This window comes from Carcharhinus amblyrhynchos, chromosome 10 (assembly GCF_965287045.1).
Source record: "Carcharhinus amblyrhynchos chromosome 10, sCarAmb.v2.hapA, whole genome shotgun sequence".
In the NCBI taxonomy this organism is placed as follows: domain Eukaryota; kingdom Metazoa; phylum Chordata; class Chondrichthyes; order Carcharhiniformes; family Carcharhinidae; genus Carcharhinus; species Carcharhinus amblyrhynchos.
In genome coordinates, this window is record NC_137333.1 from 38,635,226 (window position 1) to 38,658,509 (window position 23,284).

The following is a 23,284-nucleotide window of genomic DNA, read 5'->3' on the forward strand; positions in this document are numbered from 1 at the left end:
ATATGTGGCTTGGAGGGGAACTTGCAGGTGGTGGTATTGCCATGTATCATTTGCCCTTGTCTTTCTAGGTGGTAGGAGTTGTAGGGTGCTGTCAAAGGAGCTTTGGTGAGATGCTACATTGCATCTTGCATATGGCACACACTGCTGTGACTGTGCATTGTTATGATGGTCACGAAGGTCACAGGGGAATCATCAATAGATCTCCCCATGGGTATCATTGAATATGAGTTGCCTTATTGAGTGGGCAAATGCTCATCCAATGGAAAGCAGTCAGCAGGGGATTTTAAGTCTGTTACTTTACCCGGACTGGAGTTGTAGGCCCTGAGGTGAAGACAACCTGACGGTAAGCCATGGGCATGACCCTTTCCTTTGGTGCACAATAAAGGGTGTTGGTGACAGGAAACTGGCATTTGGCTGAATTATTCCATTGGATGAGGAGAATCTTTCCCCACCATCTATTCCTCTGGACAACCTCCATAAAGCGAGAATCTACTCCAGTAAGAAAAAAGCCACGATGCCGCTTTTGAAGGAACTCAAGCCCAATGATGGGGGAGACTGGGTCCAATATACAGACCACGTGCATTACTCCTTCCGTGCTAACAGCATGGAAAATGAAACCAAAAAGTGAGATTGTTAATAGCATGTGGGACACCGACTTTCAATCTGATACAAGTCTGACCTATCTGGATGCCCCCAAATCAAAAACTTGTAATGAGCTAGTAGACCTGGTGAAAAACCATTACAACCTGAACCCCAGTAACTCTCCAGAGAAATCGCTTCAACACAGCTGGGAAAACTGCTGGGAAATCTGTCACTGAATCCTTGGTTAGTGTAGAAGGGAAATAAAACGAGTCGAGCACTGGAGTTCGTGTCAAACTTCAAGAAAAGTTTTTATTCCACATGCGTGAGGGCGGGCTGAATTTGGGTCTGAAATTTCAGGTTGCCTGCGAGTTCTCTCTGCCGCTGGTAGATTGCATATCCACATCTGGTAGATCGGTACAGGTTAATATACTATTTCAAGTCACAAAGATTTACATTAGCATATTAATTCCTCCAATTGGATACAAAATGGCTTTTTAATCTTGTTATGCAGACTGCATTGTTCAGTACAACTTTCTTAATCAGTTTCTTGGGCAGTTCCGTTTACTTGATTATAATGTCAAAGCGTTATATTTGTCCAACCAATTTGCACTGATATGTTAATCACTCCCCCCCTCTGCTCGATGATTGTGTTTTATGGAAGACCATACCCTCCCTAGACTATATTGACCCTGGCTGTCTTAATGCCAGTTCTCCTATTGTTGTGATAATTCAGAGCAATCTCCTGCACATAAGAAGTTGATATCATGTGTTAATCATTATCTGTTGGCAGAACAGGCCTTTAGCTGTCTGCATTAACCCTTTCCTTCCTTCTGGTGAGGCCTGGGTTTGTGGGCTTGCTCTATGTAGCATGTATTATACTGAAATTAAATAAAATATGATGGACACATGAATTAAACATAAAAAACATGATCCCAATATTGCCCTACAACAGCCAGGTTGTGTAAATTAACTCAATATTGTGAACTTGGACAATCTCTTAATAAAATGTTGCAGGACAGATTGATATGTGACATAAATGACCTAACCATCCAAAAGAAGCTGTTGGCAGAATCCAGTTTGACTTAAAATAAACCTGTTGCAATATCCTTGTCATTTGAGAATCCAGAAAAAAGGGACTCAGGAGCTACAAGGGTAGTCAGACAGCAATGTCCTCCAACTAGGAGGAGGGACTTCATGTTATCAGTCCTCAATGAAGATTGTTTGTGCAAATCAAGTTTTAAAAAGCCCCTTTTGACATAGGACCCCTAATGTCACCACCAGACAGTCAAGGAAAGGCAATGACAACTCCAAGAGTATTAGGGAACATATTCCAGAAAGGTGTAGTTGTCAGATGATGGATTATTACAAACACTCTTAAAGGACACACAGCAATGGCCAGGCTTCAGGAACAGGCAAAATGTGTGCTGCTTCGGAAGAAAGCCAAGGCAAGAACCCGAGTGCACCATGCAGGTGGACCGTCTTCCAGCGACAGGGAAGCTATAATCGAATTGTATTTTCATGACAAAAGTTGGCCCAATAATGGTGGAATTACTAGTGAATGACCACCCATTGAAGATGGAAGTGGACACGGGAACTGCAGTCTCTATTATCAGAGAATAGATCAGCATCTCTAATATTAATGCAACTACATAATGGCATCCAGATATCTCAAAAATGAAGATGTTGGCAATGAGTTATGCTTGGTTGCCTGGACTTGATCTGACGTCACAGACCACATCACCTTTTAATATCTGATGTAACTCAGTGATTAGCGGGGAAACTCAACATATCACTCCCCATATGTATCTCACTACACCCCCAATTATATGCCTGGCCCAACTACTGATTCCCTCAACCCAATACAGCTATCCAGCCCAATCAGCATGACTAATACCCCCATGACCAGACAATACCCTGACTCAACAACCCCACCTGACCCAACAACAGAACTCCTCTCCCCTCAATCCAGCTATCTCCAACTGAGCTAATTATCCACCAAACCCAGCAAAACATTTCCAAACCAACTATGCCCTCGAACTGACTACCTATTTCCGTCACTCACTCATTCCACTGACCCACCCCTCACTCACTCATCACTCACTCACTCACTCTTCCACTCACCTATCTAGCCATTTACTCACTGTCTCACCTGCTCACTCACTCAATGACTCATTTGGTCACTCACCCACCTGCTTACATATCCACACACTCACCCACTTGCTCCAGTTTCCAGATGCCACAGATCCCCTGTAGAGGGCACCGTACTGGAAAGGCTCCAAATAAGAGGGAACCTGTGCCAGGAAGACCACTGAAACTTTATCGGTAACACCCAGTGAGATGAATGATGAGTGTTCGTGAGAGCAAAATCTTCAACACAGATTTCAGTTGTACTCCTGATTTCAGTAGCATTATTATTAGGGATGCAATTAGTAAAAATCTGACATTTTCTCAAGTCAGGAGGGTAAGTTATACAGACTATTGTCAGGACCTGGAAAGGAAATTTCACTCTTTCAGAATGGTGTGTAATTGTGGGATCTGTGAATACCAAGACGAGCAAAAATCTTGCTGCATGTGGGAATCAATGTTAAGGCCGGATTCTCCGATCTTGTTCACCCCGTCACTGCTGCCAGCAAGAAAGGAGAATTTGATGTTCAGACATAACTCTATCCACTGCAGAGGGACTAGAGAATCCCAGCTATGGGCGAGGTTGGAAAATTCCAGCTAAATCTTACACGATAGATGAAAGAGGCTTGGGACAGGGATGGTTTACAACTAAAAATCACTTAAAGTCAATCAAGTCCATTCACCTGTTGTATATGTGAATCCTTTTGAAAAGGAAGGTGCAAATACAGTTGGTGTCTAATTTGGAAATAATAAAAGTTGGCAAAACATGTGTTTTGCATTTGTGGAACATTATTGATGTGTGCATATATCATCTTTAGTACACTACATTTCTATTTTAAATATACAAATTATACATCTATTAATATTCATCACACAATTAGCCATTGTTATATTTTGCATTGATTTTCTTATTACTTGCAGCACCCAATCAAACATTTTCTCTTAATCTTCTACATGTTAGGATATATAATAAAAACGAAGAATCTTCTATAAATGTAATGAACTAGGCTTATACTATAATTGTACCTCATTATGTATAATATTTTACGCCTGTATTTCTGTGGTGTGCCAACTAAATTATCAAATTTCAAAACATGAAGCATGAAGTCGGTACCAGGAGAGAAGTGCTTAATGACAAATTGGAAATTCTGACTAATTCCCTCATCAAATGTAATATTTCTAAATTAGTTTGGCATCGACTTTTAGAATTGGGTACATATGTATAAAGTGAGAGGAATTTAATTTTAAATGCGTAAAACGAGGCAGCTGAAAACACTGCATTAATTCAGAAATGCAGCATGAATTTAAGGGCAAGTGTTGGGAAGGAAAGTATGCTACAGATTTCATTAGTTGTGAAAAATCAAAAAAAAAATAGTCTCTAACAATTTAAGTGATTGAGCACTTGTCTTTTAATCAGCAGGTTGTGAGTTCAACCCCAGGACTGTCTGTCATTGGGATGCAATCCTGTCAGTTGGATGAGTTTTGGTTGTTCACTGTCATATCAGTGGATAGTGTGGCTGAATTGGGTTTTGTGATAAATAATGACATTTGGAAAGGGATGGGTAAAAGCGAAAGATTGATAATCTGAAATTACTGTGCAAGGCTTCTGCTGCCACAAAACAGCCTTCAGAACTGTGAGTAAAGGAATATGTTCAAATAATTCATTACGTGGAGATTGAATGGAATTTGTAGGGACCATAAATAGTAAATGTGTACAGAAATAAGACTAAAATCCTTATTCTTTTCCTCTCAAAGCCAGAATATTTCACTACTTCAGAAAGATAATTTTTATTCAGAGCTGAAATTACACTGAATTTTGATACATCCTATTTCATTTGAAAAATTACTGTCAATTACAATTGCTTTGATAAAGAAACATGACTAGCATTTTAATAAAAACTTTGAGTATTTCTTGATAGTGTCGAGCATCCATTCCATCACATTAAAGAATCATTAAAGTTTTGATATTAGCAGGAAAATTAAATCTCTCTTTGAAATAAAAGCTGCTTTCTTGAGACTGACCTGGCATGAGGTGACCCCCATCTTGCTCTCCTTTCTTATTCTCCATTGGCAACCTCATTAGATGAAGAGTACTAAGTTCTGTGTCCCTCCTGCACCTTTGGCCCTTATCACTGTACTGTATAGCGCAGACACAGTGCACAATGATTATGCTGGATATAAAAGAAAGAAGAAAATGTTGAAAATAGTCAGCAAATCCAGCAACAGCTCTGAAGAGAGAAACAGAGTTATTAGGCTGAATTTTACACAAGCTGGGATGATTTGGGAGCCCCTTAAAAATTCCAAGCAGATCCCGATCCTGGGATTCCTAATACCATTCCTAGATTTATGATTTTGTGCGGTGTCTTTTAAAGGTGTCAGCTTGTTTGGATTGCAAGCCCGTATCCAACACTTCCGACCTAGCTGATTCCATCATGGGAATAGGCATGTCCTAGTTCTTGGCAATTTTCAAGGAGTTGGGCCAGCTTTTCAAAGAGCCATGATTTATGGCATCCCAGACGTCTGGTGAACCATAGTCTGCATGAGAGAACCATCTGAATGGTACGTTCAAATGGTCCTTCTCATGCCCTATGTGCCAACGTAGGCCCCTGCCATCTCCATATGTTCCTTCACACTCGCATGCTAGAAAACTTGTGGCACTTAATTTCCTCCCATGTCAAGGTATGTCCCCCTAAACAACAGCTCCTTGCTCACATGCCCACATGTCCATCCCTGGCCTGTTGCAATATCCCAGTGAAGCTCAGCACAAGCCAGGGGAATATTTCATTTTTCAGTTGGGCACATTGCAACCCTCGGGACGCAATGTTTAATTCGGCAGCTTTAGATTGTAACATCTCTCCTCCATCTTAAAGTCTTTTATTTAAATATCCCATACATACAATGCCTCAATGCAAATTCACCCCTCTTACCCTCCCATGCCAGGCTATCTATCTTTTCTTCTTAAATTTGCTACATTTTGTTGCTACCTCTCTCAGCTATACTTTAATATCTAACACATTCTCCCTCCCTTCAGCCTAACAAAGAGCCAATCCTGGTGAAGAGCCTAAAGGACTCAAAATGTCAAATCTGATTTGTCTCCTTATGGATGCTGCCAGACCTGTGAAGTTTATCCAGTATCCTCTGTTTTTGTTTCATACACTAACACCTGCAGTATTTTAGCACTTAACTTGCAGACTATCTTCTTCACAACCTACTTTCTTTCTTACTTTTGTGTCATCAGCAAATTTAACAACCTGTTATCAACAACAACGATTCTGTCATCCAAGTTATTAATATAAATTGTAAATAGTTGAGACCCAGCACTGATCCCTATGGCACACCACTTATCTTGCCAACCTGGAATTGACCCATTTATGCCTCCTTTTTGTTTCCTGTTAGATAACCAATCTTCAATAATGCTAATATTTGCCTCTAAACTATGAACTATTATTCTGTGTTGTAACATTTGATGCGGTACCTTGTCAAATGTCTTCCAGAAATCTAAATACTCCACACCCACAATTTCTCCTTTATCCATGTTGGTTGTTCTTTCCTCAAAATCTCCAATAAATTAGTCAAACATGACTTCCTTCCTGACTCTATCTGACTCCATTAAAATTCTCCAAGTGCCCTGCTATAACCTCCTTAATAATCAATCCCATTGTTTTCCCAATAACATATATTAAGCTTACTGGCTTGTAGTTTTCTGCTTTCTATTTCCCTCCTATCTTGGATAGAGGAGTTATGTTCACCATTTTCCAATCTGATGGGAATTTTGGAAAAGTAAAACCAATGTATCTACTCTCTCAACAATCACTTATTTTCAAACCATATGCTGAAGTTTGGGGACTTGTCATCTTTCAGTCCTAATAAAATTCTCAGTACTCTTTTTTCCCTAGCGATTGTAATTGTTTTAGATTCCTTTCTCTCACCTCTTGATGCATAATTATTCGTGTTGCATTCCAGCTGATTTTAATGCTGGACAAGTTAAATCCCAGGGTGTAATCTAACTTGATTGACCCTCAGTTTTGTTTAGAAGCAGTGGAGGGAAGTTACTGAACTGATTCATAGGAATCTGCTAATGAACTTCCAAACAAAAAAAGTTATTAAACAAGAAAAATGAACTCTAGATAAGAAGGTAGAAAAGGTTGCAATACAGACACAACAAATGACTCAACTTCTACCGCTCCTTCAACCCAACTATACCTTTAAGTTTATTTGTGAGTGTCACTAGTAGGTTTACATTAACAGTGCAATGACATTACTGTAAAAATTCCCTGGTCGCTACAATCCAGTGCCTGTTCAAGTACACTGATGGAGAACTTATCATGGTCAATACACCTAACCAGCACATCTTTACCAGCACTTCTCCCTTTACCACCATGTTCACCCTTCTGGAATCGGTGCAAAACGGGTATGCTCCATGTAAGTCTGATTCGGGCGCCCCATCAGTGAACGTCAGTAAGGAGGTAAACGCCAAGCATCTAATGGCTTTCTGCTTGAGATCAGTGGGGGGAGGGGGGGAAGGCAGGTTTGCTGCCTCTCTGCCTGTGATCAATGTGAGGGAAGGGTGGTCCACTGCCATTCTGCCTATGATCACTGGGAGAGAGGGGGGTCCACTGTCACTCTGCCCACGATCAGTGGAGGGTAGGGTGGACCAAATGTAGTGTGTCAAAGTTCTCAGATGACAGTGATGAGTGACAGAGCAAAGTGTGCAGAGTACGCCGAAAGTTTGCAAAGATTATATAGATAGTCTAAGTGAGTGGGCAAAGGTTTGGCAGATGGAGTATAATGTTGGTAAATGTGAGGTCATCCATTTTGGTAGGAATAACAGCAAAATGGACTATGATTTAAATGGTAAAAAATTGCAGCATGCTGCTGTGCAGAGGGACCTGGGTGTCCTTGTGCATGAATCACAAAAGATTGGTTTGGAGGTGCGGTAGGTAATTAAGAAGGCAAATGGAATTTTGTCTTTCATTTCTAGAGGAATGGAGTTTAAAAACAGCGAGGTTATGTTGCAGCTGTATAAAGTGCTGGTGAAGCCACACCTAATTTTACCGGCATGCCAGCCCTAATTCCGGGGGCGGGCTCTGCTCGGAGAACAGCATTCATCGTTGGCCTCAGGCGGGATTGTACGAAACTTGGGCAGACGTGCCGGTAAAACTCCGCCCCCAGAGTACTGTGTACAGTTTTGGTCTCCTTACTTGAGAAAGGATATACTGGCACTGGAGGTGATGCAGAGGAGAATAACGGGGTTGATTCCAGAGTTGAGAAGGTTGGATTATGAAGAGAGGAATTCAGAGGAATGAGGGGAGATCTTATAGAAACATACAAGATTATGAAGGGAATAGATAAGGAGGTTGTTTCCACTGGTGGGTGAAACTGGAACTAGGGGGCATGACCTCAAAATAAGGAAGAGCAGATTGAGGACTGAGTTGAGGAGGAACTTCTCACAAAGGGTTGTGAATCTGTGGAAATCCCTGCCCAGTTAAACAGTTGAGGCGACCTTATTGAATGTTTTTAAGGCAAGGACAGGTAAATTTTTGAACAGCAAAGGAATTAAGGGTTATAGTGAGCAGGCAGGTGAGTGGAGCTAAGTCCCCAAAAAGATCAGCCATAATCTTATTGAATGGTGGAACAGGCTCGCGGGGCCAGATAACCTACTCCTGCTCCTAGTTCTTACGTTCTTATGTTCTTACCTTCACTGAGTGTTATAAAAAATCTCCTTAAATATCTGTCACTGCACCTTTACTGACTTATCCCTCAACCTAGTTTCCTAGCTCACTTTAACCAGCTCTGTCTGCATATCTTCATAATTGCTTTTATTTGTGTTCAAAACACTACAATTGGACCTACCCTTCGCTCCCTTGAACTGAATGTGAAATTTAATCATATTATGATCACTGTGATCCCTAAAGTGATGTCTTTACTATGAAGTTATTGATTATTCTTCTCTCATTGTACATGATCAGATCTAGAATAGCCTGCTCTTTGGATAGCTCTCAAACATGCTGCTCTTAGAAATTGTCCCAAAAACACACTGTGAACACATCTTCCAGGCTTCTTATGCCAACTCGATTCATCCAATCTGTATGAAGATTAAAATCACCCATGATTATTGCTGTGTCTTTCTCAGGAGCCACATTATTTTTCAACATATACTCCAATCTACAGTGTAGTTACTATAGGGAGCCTATAAATTGCTCCCACAAATGACCCTTCCCTTTACTATTTCTTAGCTCTATCCAAACTAATTCTACATCTTGATCTTTAAAACTAAGGTCATCTCTCTCTATTGTGCTAATGTCATCCTTAATTAACAGAGCTACCTCTTCATCTTTTCCTAGCTTCCTGACCTTCTGAAATGTCATGTACCTTTGAATATTCAGATCCCAGGCTTTATCATCTTGCAGCCATGTCTCTGTAATGGCTATCAGATCATGTATGTGTATTTCTATTTAAGCTGTCAATCCATCTGTTTTGTCCGAATGTGATATGTATTCAGGTGAAGAGCTTTGAATTCTCTCTTTTTACCATTTTTGTGATTTTTGGCCTTATCTGCTGGCGGTTTGTTACTCTGTCCCATCCTGCCATGTTCTGATTACTACTTCTCTTATTGCAACCTTGCTGTTTCGCACCTAAGTTTACCTCAATTGATCTCATCTTTGATTCCTTGTCTGCACTATTTTGTTTAAAGCTCTATCTATATTTTTCAAGTAAAAAAAGTTTTTAAAAACAGTCATTGTAGCAGAGGATACAGAAACCCCTACTTTTTGAAGACTGTTTCAACAAAGTAGATTATTTTAAAACAGGGAACATTGTGTGCCTTATATATACCAAAGGTATATAACAATATGCCTCATGTATATTATACAAAAATATTATCTGTATAAGCACATAGATAAACATTTCTGAATGAGTATTATAGATTTAAACTGTATTTTTATATTTTCTTGTAAGTTTTAGCCAACAAGTAATTTACCTCTTGGCATAATGGGAAATAAGTTTAATTAGATCACATTATTTTGGAAAAATGAAGCATAGAGCATATGCTTTATTGTCAGGGGCAGGCCAGCAGCTACAAGCAACTAAGGTTTTTGAAATGAATAGAAGGATTCAGTTTCTAACTGCATTGAATGAATGTATTTACCCTCCACTGATAAGGGGACCAGAAAGATGCAGGACTGCAGGTGTTAGCAGCTACATGATTTGCATAGGTAAGGTTTCTAGGCAATGAGGGAAGAACCTCTGGGTTTGGTTAACCAATGAATTCCTAATTCTGTTTGAAGGTAAATGCTATTGGCCAAAGTGAAGTGTATTAATGCAATTGGACTGTTCTAGCTTGGATGACAGGTTAGCTGGGAAGATCAAATCTTCAGAAACGTATACCTGTTGTGTTCATGTGATGTAACATCAGAGAGAAGTTGAAATCTTCTAACTATCTCTCTCCCAATACATGTTGGTCAAATAAAGAACATCTTTAACTGAATACTGTCTTTCTCAAGTCTTTGTGTTACCTGAGATCAGCTGAATACAAGATCCCCCCGTGGGACGGCCTGAGAAAATCCCATTACAGTCATTAATTGATAACTTTTCAATTTATTTTACAAAAGCTTTTTTAACTACAGCCCAGTAAAGTTTGGGTGGCACTGCTTGGTATGAGTGGTGCTGGAGGGGCCATGGTGGTGTGGGGGGGCGGGGGGGGCGGGTGGTGGTGGTTGGTGGTGGGGGTTGGTGAGGTATGAAGTGGATGGTGCATGGGGAACTGTGGGGGCATGAGGGTGTTTGCGAGGTGAAGAATAAAGGGCCTTTCTGTTTTTATTATAACTGAGATGAAGTCTCACAGCATTGAGTGGGGTCATGTAAACAGCCTGCCTCTGCACTGGCAGCTCCTGTGACTGTCTCTGACCTTTTTCCTGGGTTAGCTGGCCTGTTTGCAGGCTGCACCTACCCTCAGCCTCCCCAACAATAAGGAGCCCATCCTTGCAGGCAATTTCTCCCAAGGAAGATGGGACATGTGGGAATTTTACTTCCTACTTCCACTACCTCTTCGAGGCTGATCTTTCAGGAGTCTGTTTCTCAGCACAGATGATGCCAGACTTATCACTGAAGAATCATAGAATTCCTACAGTGCAGAAGGAGGCCATTTGGCCCACCAAGACTGCACCAACAACAATCTCACCCAGGCCCTATCCCTGTAACCCCACATACTTACCCTGCTAATCCCCCGACACTAAGGGCAATTTAGCATAGCCAATCAACCCTACCCACACACCTTTGGACTGTAGGAGGAAACCAGAGCACCTGAAGGAAACCCACGCAAACACAGGGAGAATGTGCAAACTCTACATAATAACACAAGGCTGGAATTGAAGCCGGGACCCTGGCACTATGAGGCAGCAGTGCTAATTACTGTGCCACCAGGTCTACTAAATAGACTTGTTGAGTGTTTCCAGAATTTTCTGTGTTTATTTCAGATTTCTAGTATCCATAGTATTTTGTTTTGGAAACCTTTGTTGGTGGGTACTGAAAGGTAGCTTCAAACCTGTCCACTCATTATGACGCAGTTGGTTATCATGCCACACATGTTGTTGAATTCCTGTTGCCATAGATGGAGTTTCTCCAAAATTTCTTCAGCCCAATTTCAAAAAGTAGGTTTTTCATGTCCTCCAATTACAAGACTGGTCGTGGCTGGAATGATGGATGGCCACAGTGTGAATGCATCGTGATAGCTCTCTGTGCCTCTGGTGGAGATCAGTATCTTCTTGTGGCCATGTATTAGCTGAACATGAATGGAATTAAATCCCATGCAGTTGACAAATGCTCCTGATTGGTTAGGTGAAGCTCATATTGCCATGCATGTGTAGCCAATGGTGTTGCAATATTCCTTTGAAGAATATCAGCATGACAGCACAAGAAGGGACATGTGCCACATGATCCAGTCTTAGTTTCACTTTTGCACGGAGCAGAACACTGCACACATCTCTGATGTCTTCATGTTTTATACCTAGTTATAACTGTTCTCATGTGCCTATTCCTAAGAAATGAACCCATAACATGTTTACTCAATATCTTGTGAGCAGTTGTGGAATTGTACCACTACAATAAGATGACAGATGGTATTGATGGGAAGCCGGCCAAAGACACAAATTATAGTGTCCATTCATTTTGTCTATTGTCATTACAGACAAAGATAACATATCTCACAGCCTTGACAAACAATCCATGCAGCAAATGCTTTATATATTTATGTGCAGCTGACTGCAAAACCCTTAATATGCCTCCAGTGTGCCTTGGTAGGAATATGAAGCAAAATAAATTGGAGGAATGATGATTTGCACAACCATTGGTAATACACGGCCAGTGTATGCCAGATCTTGCAGGAGGCCGTAGATGGCTGCCACCACCTAACATGAATATCTCAGCTTTTGGAAACACTGCCCTTTAGAAAGATCAAGCAAGATTGGCTGTTGTCCATGAATCCTGTTATGTATGACCTCAAATGTTCTGTTGTTCCCTTCCCCATTGTCCACCTCCAACACCATCACTGCAAAACTATCATCCCTGTGGTTAGTAATGTGCATTTTCTCCCAATCCATCTGTGACTTGATTTTAAAATTGTCCTTGTTATCAAACTCCTCCATGGCCTTGACTCCTCTTATTTCTGTAATCTCCTCCAGGCCTACAATTCCCCAAGATATTGCCACTTTTCCAATTCTGGCCTCTTGCTTACCAATACTTTTAATCATTTCACCATTGGTGGCCATTCCTTCAGATACCAAGATGGAATTCCCTTGGTAAACTATTCTTTTTACCTCCCTTTTCTCCTTTAAGATGTACCTCATCCACCATAGTGCCACCTCTTGTCCAGAATCAAACTTTGCCTGGTAATGTTCCATGAAGCACCTTAGATGATCCTTTATGACATTGCAGATGCTATATAAATGCAAGTTGCAGTTATTGTTGACAGTGGAGCTGATAATTTCCGCCATGTGGAATCCGATCTAAAGTGGCAATGGTATTAGTCACCCTGATGTTCTATAGGTAGATCTTTCCAAACTCTACAAATAAGTCTTTCACACAAACCAGAGAGAACTAAGTAAACAATGAGCGCTGAATCTTTATCCAGTTCTGACCTACTGGCTTTTAACTATTCCAATAAAATGCTGTTCAATCTCCTGTTCAGGTTTACTGGTAGATACTGAGAATTATGCAACACCCATACAGGAGCGAGTCGTTTCAAACTGCTGATAAAAATACCTATTCAGGAGCCTCATTTAAAAAGGATAATCCTGAAGCTGCATCTCCCAAGTGGCTAATTTTACATTGATACCCATTGTGGTAAAAGTGACACAGGTACAATGTCATTATGTTTGGGATGCATTTTGTGAATTTGACAACTTGACTACCCCATCCCATCAAGATAGACTTAACATCTCGGTTGGAGAGTCAGACACAGGCCCAAGTAAAAAGTAGTGTTCACAAGCTTTACCCTTGGTATCTCATGAATTTTAATACTGCGACAACTTCCTTCATAGTACAGAAGAATAAATACATCTCAAAGTCCTTTCAATACTGAAAATGCAACTGTTAACTCCCCACTAGATTGTAATTAAAAGGATTTCAAACAAAACCAATTCTCATCTTGAGGGAATTACTTGACCCTTGTCTTTCTTCCATTTTGGGGGACACAAAAAAATTTCGAAGATTTTACTTGTACCCAAATATATTCAAAGCACCACCTTTGAATAATTCAGCATTTGTTGAACATTTGGGTGCCCCAAAACATTGCTCTGTGACTTTCTGGTGTTCTGCAAATTAATTAATATTTCATCCATAAAGCAGGTTAGCTTCTTAAGTCTTTGTTAAATGAAGTGCATTACACCAATCCTCTTTGTTGGGGTTAAATTTCCCCATTACCTTCAAATTTTCCTCAGTTTCATGTTGCTGAGCATGAATGAAATATAAACATCTGGCTGAAAGCGAACAAAATAGGGGGTAAAGATAAAGTAAATTTGATCTGATTTATTATTTTCACATGTATGAGTATCAGTGAAAAGAATTGTTTCCTGATTGCTATACAAGCGAAGCATACGTTCATAGAGATGGAAAGGAGAAGGTGCAGAATGTAGTGTGATAGTCATAGCTAGGGTGTAGTGGTAGATCAATTCAAATGTCTGATGGCAGCAGGGAAGAAGCTGTTCTTGAGTCAGTTGGTTCATGACCTCAGACTTTTGCATTTTTTCCCAACATAAGAAGGTGGAAGAGAGAATGTCTGGGGTACATGGTGTCCTTAATTATGCTGGCTGCTTTGCCGAGGCAGCGGGAAGTGTAGACAGTGTCAATAGGTGGGAGGCTGGTTTGAGTGATGGATTGGGCTTCGTTCATGACCCTTTGTAGTTTCTTACAGTCTTGGGCAGAGCAAGAGCCATATCAAGCTGAAATACAACCAGAAAGAATGTTTTCTATGGTGCATCTGTAAAAGTCGGTAAGCATCATAGTGGGCATGCCAATTTCCTTAATCTCGTGAGAAACTAAATATGAGTCTTAGCATAATGGAGTCAAATGTTTTGGACATGGCATCTAGCCAATGTTGCCCATGAGACCCCGTACTATGAACTATTCTGAAATTAATGAGGTTCCATTCTCTTATTATGACAAGATAAAGAATGAGATTGCACTGAGAATTGTATTCCATGAAAGGAGTAGGAGGCTCCGCAAATATCCTCATCCTCAATGACGGGGGAGCCCAGCGCATCAGTGCAAAAGATAAGGCTAAGGCATTCGCAACAATCTTCACCCAGAAGTGTAGTGTGGATGGCCCATCTTAGCTTCCTCCGGAGGTCCCTAATATCACAGATGTCAGTCTTTAACATGGTATCAAGAAACAGATAAAGCTTCTTCAAAGGCAATGATCCCTGTTCTGGCAATAGATGTGAAGACTTGTGGTCTAGAACTTGCTGTGGTCCAAGCTGTTCTAGTACAGCTACAACATTGGCATGTATCTGGCAGTGTGGAAACTTGGTCAGGTATACTCTATACAGAAAAAGCAGGATAAATCTAACCTGGCCAATTACCATTCAATTATTTATACTCAATCATCAATAAGGCGATGGGAGGGATCATCAACAATGATATCAAGGGGCACTTGCTTAGCAATAACCTGCACACTGATGCTCAGTTTGGGTTCCACCAGGATCTCATTTTTGCCTTGGTTCAAACATGGACAAAAGAATTGAATTCCAGAGGTGAGGTGAGAATGACTGCCCTTGACATCAGGCTAGCATTTGACCAAGTGTAGTATCAAAGAACTCTAGCAAAGCTGGAGCCAGTGAGAAGCAGGGGGAAATCCCTCTGCTGGTTGGAGTCATACCTGGCGCAAAGGACGATGGCCATGGTGGTTGGAGGTCAATCATTTCAGTTCCAAGATAACACTGCAGGAGTTCCTCAGAGTAGTGTCCTGGATTCAATCATCTTCAGCTGCTTTAACAGTGATCTTCTTTCCACCTTAATGTCAGAAGTGGGGTTGTTTGCTGATGACTGCAGAATGTTCAGCACCATTCATGACACCTCAAATACTGAAACAGTCTATATCCGAATATAACAATGTCTGGACTATATCCAGGCTTGGGCTGCCAAGTAACAAATAATGTTCATGTCATGCAAATGCCAGGCAATGACCATCTCTAAAAAGAGGTACTCTAACATTGCCACAGGATATTCAATGGCATTGCCATCACTGAATCCTCCACTATTGAACATCCTGGGGTTACCATTGACCAGAAACTAAACTGGACTGGATACACAAACACTGCAGCTAGAGATGCTTGGAATCCTGTGGTAACTCACTTCTTGACTCGCCAAAGCTCTTCCAAAATCAACTAGGCACCAGTCAGGAGTGTGATGGAATACTTCAGGCAGCATTTTCCAAACCCTCGAATGCTATTAACATGGGACAAACACCTTCTGAAAGTTCCCATCCAAGCCACTTACCATCCTGACTTGGAAATATATTCCCACCCCTTAATTGCCGCTGTATCAAAATTCTAGAACTCACCCCTAGCAGTCCTGTGGGTGTTCTGAGAACACCATTCATCAGGTACACGGTACATACTCTTGCAACTCGGCCAATGTTGTCTACCTAATATGCTGCAGGAAAGGATGTCCCGAAGCCTGGTACATTGGGGAGACCATGCAGATGTTACGACAATGGATGAATGAACATCGCTCGACAATCACCAGGCAAGACTGTTCCCTTACTGTTGGTGAACACTTCAGCGGTCACGGGCATTCGGCCTGTGATCTTTGGGTTAGCGTTCTCCAAGGCGGCCTTCACGACACACGATAGCGCAGAGTCGCTGAGCAGAGACTGATAGCCAAGTTCCGCACACATGAGGACGGCCTCAACCGGGATCTTGGGTTCATGTCACACTATCTATAACTCCCGTGACTTGCCTGAACTTGCAACATCTCACTTACTGTCTTGTCTGGAGACAATACACATCTCTTTAATGCTATCTCCACTCACATTGTCAGCGCCTTTAAGACTTGAATAGCAGGTTAGCTGTAAAGACTCACATTCTAACCAGTATTCTGTAAACTGTGTGTGCCTTTATATGCTCTTCTCTGATCAGAACTTTCCACACACCTGACGAAGGAACAGTGTTTCTGAAAGCTTGTGGGTTTACTATCAAATAAACTGGATGGACTTTAACCTGGGTTGTGAGACTTCTTACTGGGTGTACCTACAGCACATGGACTATAGAGGTTCAAGAAGGTAGCTCACCACCATGTTCTTAAGGGCAATTATGGATGGGCAATAAATGCTGATCAAGCCAGTGATGCCCATGTCCCATGAATGAAGGAGAAAATACTATTCATACACACAAAGTGTTCTACCGGTATGAAATATTATAGTCTGGGGTGATTACTACTCCCAAATTGTTTCAGAGGGTAGTAGATCAGATATTACCTGAGATGAAAGAGGTGCACTGCATCTTAGATAACATTCTGGTGTCAGTAAGACAAAGAAAGGACACATTGTAAGATTGCAGGAAATCTATTTTAATTTCAAGAGTATGGTATCAAAGCTGAAGAGCAGAAGGATTGCTTCATGGTATCATGTCTGGGTCACTAAATAGATGATGTTGGTGTCCACCTAATGCATGAGAAGGTTAGAGGGATTTTGAATGCAAAGAGACTAGAAAACAAAACAATCTTAGAACATTAATTGGAATTGTTGAATTCCAATGAATTCTAAGTTCAACCCCACCTTAGCTGAAACATTTGCTCCACTGTGAAAAAACTGAAAGAAATTGGGGAGTGGTCTGTGAAGTGTCAGAAAGCATTTGAAGAAGTGAAGAAAGGACTAACATGGTGTTAGCTTGACCAATAATATTCCCAATAAACATCTGGTTTTAGAATATGATGCTTCATCACAGAGGTTCTATGTAACATTTTTGCACAAAATGGATGATAGTGTAGAGAACTCTGTAGCTTAAGCCTCATGCAGTTCAAGAAAGCCTGAGCATAATTATTCATAAGCCGGGAAAGAGGCACTGGCAATCATTTATGATCTAACTAAGTTCCAAAATACAATTATCCAGTCGGAAGATCACTTTGTTAACTGACCACCAAAGCCTTATAATCAAACTTGGTTGAAAAAAGGGAATGTCATCCCTATCAGCAACAGCTGATTGGTTTTGATGGCCCATCAGTTCAATATTAAGTCAGTCAGCAGATCATGCAAATACAGACATTCTTTCAAGATTTCCTATGAATACTGATTAATTTTTAGCCACGGAGATCCTGTGAATTACTTAAATACATGCATGACATGCCAGTGTCTACAAGAGAAAAATAGTGGTGACACTCACAAGGTTGTGACGCTCAGTAAAGTTTTTAATGATGCCATTAATGGCTGGCCTGATGATGGGAAATTGAAGGAGTACATAGAAACCAACTGAGTGTGGATCAGAGCTGTTTCCAATGGGGTTTAGGAATCATTACTCCTCAAAAGTTTAGAGAGGGATTGTTGGAGGAACTTCGACGAAGAGTATAGAGGAATGGTCTGCATGAAAGCAATAACAAACAGCTGTTATTTGTAGAGTGAGTGAAAAGTTGTGGCGTGTGTCTCGGAATGAGAAATGATCCAACCAATGTTCCTTTCATTCCACGGTCAAACACGAGAAAACCATAGGAATGACATGTTGATTTATTTGAAGTGGAGTTTTTTTTTAGTTCTTTGCCTTGGTCGATAGCCATAGCAAGTAGATAAATGCTGAGACTATGCTCAAAAACCCACTTACCAAAACTAGTGAGGCTTTGAGAAGCTGGTTGTAATATTTGTGTTGTCACAATTGATCCACAGTTTATGTTAAAGAGATTGAAGTATTCCTGAACAAGAATAGAGTCAAACACACTTTTTTTTGTTTAGTCTTTCACGAGATGTAGGCATTGCTGGCAAGGCCAGCATTTGTTGTCCATCCGTAATTGCCCATGGAGTGACCAGCTCACGAGTGCATTTCAGAGGGCAGTTAAAACATTGGTGTTGGTCTGGAGTACCCTCAGACCAGGGATGGACAGTAGATTTCCTTCCCTAAAAGAAGAGTTTTTACATCAATAAATGATAGCTTCATGGTCACCATTCCTGAGACTAGCTTTCCGTTCCAGTTTACCAATTGAATTCAAATTCTGCCAGCTGCCAGCTGCCATGGTGGGTACCTGAGTCCATATCTCAGGCTCATTCGCCTGGGTTTCTGAATTACTAATCCAATGACATTAACACCACATCACTATCTAAGCATATCAGCCAACATCAAATAATGCTACTATGTACTCTGCCACTAATTCACTCATTCACCTGCTTACGCAATCAGTCATCCACCCATCAATTCACTCACCCATTCATATGCTCAGTCACGGACTCACTCATTCATACATTAGCCAACTAAATGACTAACATTTGAAAATTACCTGAAAACAAAAGCTAATGTTTTAAAAAGGGATGTTCCCTCTCTTTTGTCATTTCTTGTACTTGTCAGTCTGCCCCTTGGAATACTGCAATGATCCATTGATCCCACAATTGGGATTGGAAGTCCTGGCCAAAAACTCCCAAAAGGTTTGGGCCCTAGAAATTTTCAGGCAGCATCAACACTCGCTGGATGGTCTGGGCCAACATGTTCACCACCAATGAACATTCAACAATAACAAGTTTCATTTGTATAACATAGTAAAGTCTTCCAAGGCGATTCAAAACAATATGATCTTATAATCTGATGAACCAAAGAGGAAGAATACATTAGGACAGTTGACCAAATGCTTGGTTAAATAAGTAGATTTTAATTGAAATCTTAATGGAGGACGGAGAGGAGAGGAGTGGAGGTTTAGGAAAATAATCCAGGGTTTAGGCCTAGGATGACTGAAAGCATCGTTGCTAATGTTGGGGTGAAGGCAGCAGTATTCATGCAATCCCAAATGTTGATGGCAAAAGCAGATCACAGATTTGTCTTTCTGAGGAATCATATCTCTATTCAGCAAATGTGACTCACAACTCTGAACACATCCTAGTACAGCACTTGAGAGCAACCAGAATAGGAATAGAGACAATCCAGGATGTTATAACTGAGGAGATATTTGATGCGTTCAGCTGTTGAAACCATTCAATGGGAAGTGTACAGGAAGGATTGCAAGTTAACACATTGGCCCTGATTTTACCATTTTCATTCTGAGTGCTGAATCTGGGCTTAATTCAGATCTGACCAGAAATCTGCTTTCAGGCACCTCCTTACGCACTCAGTCTGAAAAAAAATCACAGGTCCCATTCAGGGCGAGGCTTAGCATGGCTGAAAGGATCGGAGCTCTGAACTGCACATACACAGTTGGAAAAAAATTCGAAAAGGCGCACCTGTGTCAGATATCTCCTCAACTGCAGAACGCAGAGAAAGTGACCCGGGAGTGACAAGTGGGAGCAATCGTGCACATACACATCACCACCTCCCTTATCCAACCCTTCATCCCACTACCCAGACCGATCACGACCCCTGCCCCCCCCTCCCCCCCTCAACCGATCACCCACAGAGTGACAGCGGATCTCCCTGCCCCCCTCCCTCCCCCGCCGGAGATCCATCTGCCCCCCTCCCTCCATCAGTGAGCGATCTGGCCTCCCCCTCGCACCACAGATACATCTTACCCACCTCCCTCCTTTCCCCCAGAGAATGATCTGGCCTCGCTCACCCCCTCCCCCCCCGCCAGAGGAACCTCTGATCTGCCTCCTCCTCCCTCCCCACCAGGCAACGATCAGCCTCCCCGCCCCCACCACCACCAGACAACAATCAGCCTTCCCCTCCCCCACCACCAAACAACGATCGGCCCTCCCCCTCCCCCAACACCAAACAATGATAGGACCTCCCTCCCTCCGCCCTCCCCACCAGAGATACATCTGCCCACTCCTCCTCTTCCCTCCCCCCCCAACCAGACAACAATCTGGCGTCACTCCCTTCCCCCACCCCCCTCCCCCAACCAGAGAATGATCTGACCCACCTTCCTCCTCGCCCCACCACCGATCTGAGTCAGAGAGCCGTTGGAAGCTCTGAACGTGTTCTTCAGTAGCTGGAGTGCCCGATTCAGACTTTTATGCACCAGATTCACTCTGGCACGATTCCGGATCAGCGAATGTGGCGGTAAAGGGGGAAATGCTGATGAAGTTGGGTGGGCAGTTCATTAATTCAATGGAAATGCATGCAAATACATTTAAATTGCCATTGCACCCATTTCGGGCGCGAATCATTCCTGGGTTTCAATAAAGTGGCCATCTGCGTGGATGCAGAGCGTGTTAATGGCCTCACACCCAACTTTACCACGCTTTTGCACGCAATTTCAGGCACGACGCAATGGTAAAATAGAGCCTGTCGTGTACATGTAGTTGTCATTAGTTTGATCATGAAGTGATGGGAAAGAACAAGAATCCTTGGAGGAAGAAGAAAAGAATCAAGATTTAGGAACTACAGAGAAGGAACAATCTTTAAAAGGAAAATAGCTACTTCATGGCAAATGGAATAATAGCCATGCTAGATTCATATCTTGAACTTGTTTATGCCAAGGCAAATTAACTCTGAGTTATGAAAATATTCTTATTCTAGTTGTAGTACTTACCTTTGTCCTAATGAATGTTTTTAGTGCTTGCAATTGATATGGTCAGCATTAAGTGATGCACACAATCCCTTTGTGCTTGGTGCGTACAGTATTCTGACTTAGAGTCATAGAATCCCTACAGTGCAGAAGGAAGCCATTCGGCCCATCAAATCTGCACTGACTACAATCCTACCCAGGCTCTATTCCCGTAACCCCACATATTTACCCTGCTAATCCCTCTGACACTAGGGTCAATTTAGCATGGCCAATCAATCTAACCCGCACATCTTTGGATTGTGAGAGGAAACCGTAGCACCCGGAAGAAACCCATGCAGACACGTGGAGAATGTGCAAATTCCACCCGAGGACAGAATTGAACCCCGATCCCTGACTCTGTGAGGCAGCAGTGCTCACCACTGTGTGCCACCGTGCTGCCCAGACTTACTTCTCTCTCGATGAATTCCTCATTGAAATAGGCCCGGTGGACAGTGGTAAATTGTCATAGGCCACCTGGGGTTGTGCTAGCCCATTATCTTTCCATGTTAGAAACCTGAGAACATTGCATTTGTGACAGTTTTTGAGATTTGTGGCAGGATTTCAGGATTGTCTTCCATCATTGATACAAGGATCAAATGGTGGCATAGGGATACTGTTGTCATGGCAACAGGAAACAACCTTGTCCTGAACTGTTCCACACAAGTACTTACTGGACGCCACTGGTATGATTGAGCATAAACCTTGCATTGCAATGAAACCTCTGGCACTTCTCTCACAGTTATATGGCAGAATCATACACTATTTGGTCCATTTTGCCTGTGTCAGCTCTCAGTCAACTCTTCTGTTCTTTCTCAGGGTTCTCCATGGGCGGAATCTTACCAGTCCCATCAAAGTCAATGGACTTTTGAACATCTTGTTGCATTTTATGTCCCTGCATCTGCCACAACAGGGCCGCAAACCTCCACCCCATGTGTTTCCTTTTCGAGAATACCTGATTCTCTTTCAAAAGTAACTATGGAATCTGTGTCCAGCACCCTTTCAGGCCACTTCCATGGTTTGTGTGTGTGAAGCCCGATGTTCCTCTTTAAAATTGAACAATTTAGCTTATCTTGCCTCTCTGGAAGGAAGTCTATTTATCATCTGAAGCATTCCCTCAGGTAAAAGTCATTTATACTTTGAAGAAATTTCTGCTGGTTCACAAGTTAGTGTTGAGATTTTTATTGGAACAAATAATACGGTGGGTTTTTATCTGGGGGGTAGTTTTTTGGCCCTTTAAAGATGACGTGCTGCGGTAGGTTTCTTGGTGGCAGAAGCCACGCAAGCCACATAGATATCAGTGGGACTGGAAGGTGGCCAATGGTGAGCTGAATAGCCTACTTCTATCACTAAGGTCCGAAGCAAATAACTACAAGAAGAACCTGCGAGAAGATAAAATTCTGAAAATATGTCCCTGATGCACAATGATAATTAAACAAAGCTCTAGAGTATCAACCAATATTACTGTCTATCCAAAAATTCAGCAGATTCTTTTGAAGCTATCATGACTCAAAAGAAAAACAATGTGCATGATGCAAAAAGATTTCTTTCATTGTAGGCTTTCCATTTCCTGGCACCGTGCCTGAAAATTGGCTGCAGAATGGGTTTCTAGCACTTGTCAAATCCTGCTCAGATTTTACAGCAACTTCTTTGGATTGTACAAGAGTACTTTTATATTTTGACAAGATATTAAAACTTAGGTTAAACAGCTTAACACCTCCAGTGGTTTCTGCTTAATTTTACAGGATAAAACAATTTGCATGGTCTTATCTCAGTACACAGTTTCCCCATGGTGTGTGTGTCTTTTGACAGTAATAGTTTATTGTTGTTATGGTGAGCTGATGTGAAGTATGATAGATGGTGAAAATTGTCACATGCCCAGTTGTGATTGTACTGAATGATAAAAAAACTTGATCTCAAAGAGATTACACAGGAAAGTAAGTTTTCTTTCAATTCCAAAGAGGATTGGTCATTCTCCACTTGGATTATTATGTGCAGCTTTGGGTTTGGCATTTTAGGAAGATTGTATTAGCTTTGGAAAGATGAACCAAGTTAAATTTTATTTTTTGTTAAGAGGAGGCACGGTGGTACAGTGGTTAGCATTGCTGCCTCACAGCACCAGGGACCTGGGTTCAATTCTGTTCTCAAGTCACAGTCTGTGTGGAGTTTGCACATTCTCCCCATGTCTGTGTGGGTTTCCTCCGGGTGCTCCAGTTTCCTCCCACAGTCCAAAAATGTGCGGGTTATGTGGATTGGTCATGCTAAATTATCCCTTAGTGTCCCAAGATGTGTAGGTGAGAGGGATTAACTATGGGAAATGTATGGGTTTACCGGGATAAGGTGGGGAGGGCTTGGACAAGACACTCTGAAAGGGAGTCAGTGCAGACCTGATGGGCTGAATTGCCTCAAAGAACAA